This window comes from Limulus polyphemus, unplaced genomic scaffold (assembly GCF_000517525.1).
Source record: "Limulus polyphemus unplaced genomic scaffold, Limulus_polyphemus-2.1.2 Scaffold2442, whole genome shotgun sequence".
NCBI classification, from domain to species: domain Eukaryota; kingdom Metazoa; phylum Arthropoda; class Merostomata; order Xiphosura; family Limulidae; genus Limulus; species Limulus polyphemus.
In genome coordinates, this window is record NW_013668052.1 from 175253 (window position 1) to 179353 (window position 4101).

The following is a 4101-nucleotide window of genomic DNA, read 5'->3' on the forward strand; positions in this document are numbered from 1 at the left end:
TGTGTGTGTGTATATATATATATATATATATATATATATATATATATACAAGTCAATATTTTAGATGTAAGAAGAATAGAACTTTCACCAGCAGTATATTTAATGATGATTTGGATGATGGAGAACTTTTTTTTCTTCCTTCATCTTCCATTTATATGCAATCCAGATTGGTAATGTTACCAGAGTTCCCACTTACTACCATGTTTTATAAGGTTTTTAATACTTTAAAATGGAATTATTACTGCCACTTTCTATGTAAATTCAATATTTGAAATGTCTAAATGTTAGACTGTATTTTAGTATTTAATAACCACTATATAAGGTACATGAAAGTGTAGTATAGCATTCCTGGTATTGGTCATCAGTTATTAGTTGTGACTCAACTCACATTAAAAGTATTCAAAAACTAAATGGAAAGTGAAATGAAACTTTAATGAAACAAAATATTATTGCTTAAAAACAGTAAGTCTGAAATTATCACACACTAAATAAAATGGGCTAAAGTTAAATGAAGAAACGTATATTTTGGTACAGAAAGATTTCTTTAGAAATATCTGTGTTTAATGACCATTAGGCTTAAAATATGTGAAATGTTTATGAGTTAAACCTTTGAAGATGTGTTTGTTTTATGTTTAGCATCCTCTTCAGTCAGAACTAGATATCTCTACATTTATAATTTTTGCTCTATATTGAGGATAATCATGTTTTAGAAGAATTGTTCTAGGTCCTGTGCAGCCCTTGGAACTATTTTTACCACCACTTATTGTGCTCAGTCTTAAAGCTATGATTAGGCACTAGTGCCAGATACTATAATTTCAATTGTAATAAATAATGACAAAGTCACCCATAGACCTCATGTTTTGACATCCTTATCATAGACTCTTCACCACATATTGTGGAAATATCCAAGATCACATATAAGTTCAAAGGCAGAAAAGTCCAAAGAGCTGTATCAGTTCACATTACAGGTACATAGTTGAATGGGATTGTTGTGAATCTATTTCTTTGGCCATCTTTCTCATGAAAACTCATAGATTTTGAGATATGGCTGGAAAATTGTAAACCTTCATTTATAAACCTTTTTATTATTTCATTAATGATATTAGGGGATATGCTAAGCTTCATCACGTCAGTTTTTTTTTTTTGTGGTTGGAGACATGAGTGGATCTAGGATACAGCAGGGGAGGTTTCTGACAGGGAGATGCAAAATGGTGCCAGAGGTGCTAATGCGAGTGCAAAGTGGTCACACCTGCAGCATTGGGTCCAGGAGCAAAGTCTCCTGAAGCTCCAGGCTTTTGTGAAATTGGGGATACAGGGATTATGTTTAAGATAATGAATTTCTCAAGTAAACTTTCATATGTCTCAATGGGATGTGAAGAAAACAACTATAACTTGCAGTACCTTCTCATTGCTGCAGTCAGTTTTTTTCATTAGAAAAGGACCTAACACTGGCAGTTCTAAGATTATGGAGCTAAATGACTGTTCTCTGCAAATTTTAATTAGAGAAAGCCAAAGGGGTCAAGTTTGCACATGACTTGAGATCAAAGAGAAAAGCCCTGATGGATTATTTATTGTTTTTATAATTGTTTTTTCAAGGTTAAATTTCTAGGTAATGATTGGTAAAGTGCCTATATTGGGTAGACACTCAGTAGTAATAAGTTTAGGCTATAGTAAAAAAACATTTTTACAATCCTGATCACAATAAAAAATGGCCTTCAAAAAGATTTGGTGCTGATTTTCAATTGCCATTGTTATTGGGGCACTGGGTGACACTAGAGTGCTGAGCTATTTTTTGTAATGAATACATGTTGCATAATTGCAAAAAATCAACTGTTAAAGAAGATAGTTTGAAACAAAATAGTAACATAAACATTACCCTCATGTGATTAATATTTAAGAACCCTCCTACCTGTTCGATTTTCCAGATTTCATTTGGCGAAATCCTCATTGAATAAGTCACTCACCAAAGACAATCTTTATCTGTGCATACCTATAAACTTAAGCAGTATTTTTTCAACAATGTTTGTCCCTGTGTATGGTCATCAAAGCAAGCCCATTTAGTCTCTCCTGACCAATAGTTAACCATAGATAGGATTTTAAGCATTTCATGCAGCTAAATGAGTGTTCGCACTTGCAATTTATAACAGGTGCTGTGCAGATAAGTCTTAAGAGAACTTTAACATTGGGGAAAATATCACTATCACATACCTTCAATGAACCAACTGCCATGGTCGGTCTGTCTTTTTTTTTCTACTTTCAGCCATTTGTCTTTCTACTTTTCAATCTCTTCAAATACAATATCTGCACTGTTAATGAGATCTTCTTGATGATACTAAATTATTTTAGCTAACAACTCACATTCGAATACATCTGGGACTTCACACAGGTATCCTGGAACAATGGCAAATGCATTGATAACCATTTCCTGAAGTTTTGAAAACCTGCACTCTATTTCAGAGCTCAAGTGCACTAGAAGTGAAATTGAAATCGTGCATCACTAATATTTTTCTGGATTAGATAATGGAACATTGTTGCCCATACTTTTCCTTGCACATAACCTTGGTATGCATGTTTCATTTGCACTTACAATTTGTAATATTTGTGTCGCTTCTTTGAACCATCTACGTTGTACCTCATTTATATCCTGCCAGTGTTTGTCTATTGTTTATTTTGTCAATTCGACGTACTTTCAGGCATAAACATCTTCGGAGTTATCGTGATGTTGAATATTTGGCTCAAATGATAACTTGTGTTTAAGACTTGGTTTGTAAGTATCAGTGCAATGATAAACTAGAAAGAATTCAAATTCGATGACGAGGAACCCCCTTTGAGACTAATAATGGTTGGAGACGGCTTGAATGGGTAATGAAGAAAAACTTTAATATAAGTTTAACATTGTTTGTTTTGAATTTCGCGCAAAGCTACACGAGGGCTATCTGCGCTAGCCGTCCCTAATTTAGCAGTGTAACAGTAGAGGAAAGGCAGCTAGTCATCACCACCCACCGCCAACTCTTGGGCTACTCTTTTACCAATGAATAGTGGGATTGACCGTCACATTATAACGCCCCCACGGCTGAAAGGGCGAGCATGTTTGGTGTGACGGGGATTCGAACCCGCGACCCTCAGATTGCGAATCGAGCGCCCTAACCACCTGGCCATGCCGGGCCAAGTTTAACATAACAGCAAATGTACAACGTTTCGACAAGGTTTTGTCATCATCAGGTACAAGTAATTTACACTGACACGGATATATATATAATATACAGTATTGAACAAAGATTGGTTGACTATATTAATAGTCTTGTTTGAGAATTCTTTAAAAAAGTTATTTAACATACAGTTTTTGGGAACTTCGGGAAACCACATTTTGTACATTTGCTGTTATGTTAAACTTATATTAAAGTTTTTCTTCATTACCCATTCAAGCCGTCTTCAACCATTATTAAACTAGAAAGAACTTATTGCATTTAACAAACTGGTCGCCTGCAGGGTTGGGTCGTTTCTTTGGTTTATTGGTCAGGTTGGCATGTTGCAAGGCAATTTAAAGCCCAGTGAAGCACTTCGTATAATTCAACAAATGTTTCAAATGCTTGATGCCTTTCTACCCACCTTGTACAACAGGGGTTTTTATGTCTTTCCTTTCCCTCTTTATTTTGTCTTCTGCATAAAATTGATCAATTTCATTCTCCAAACACTGATGGCGATTAGGACTATGTTTGAAAAATAACTGAAAATTTCTTGCTTTATCGACATCATGTTGCGAACGACTGGAACACTACAAGATTTAACTATGAAAAGGTTCAAGATATGCCCAGAACAGCAAGTATATATTGCTTTTTGATTCATCTCAGCAAGGCGAGTGACAATATCATTGTATTTACCCAACATATTGGAAGCCCCATCGTGACATTGACCACGCATGTCTTTCAACTTTACTTTGTATTTATTAACAAGGCAATGTTCAATGTGGGAAGCTAGGGCACTATCACTGATTCCGTTGTCACATTTTACAAACTCCATAAACTCTTCACACGTGTTATCTTGGCTGTCAACAAACCTCAGAGTTATTGACAACTGTTCAACTATTGACATATCGGTACA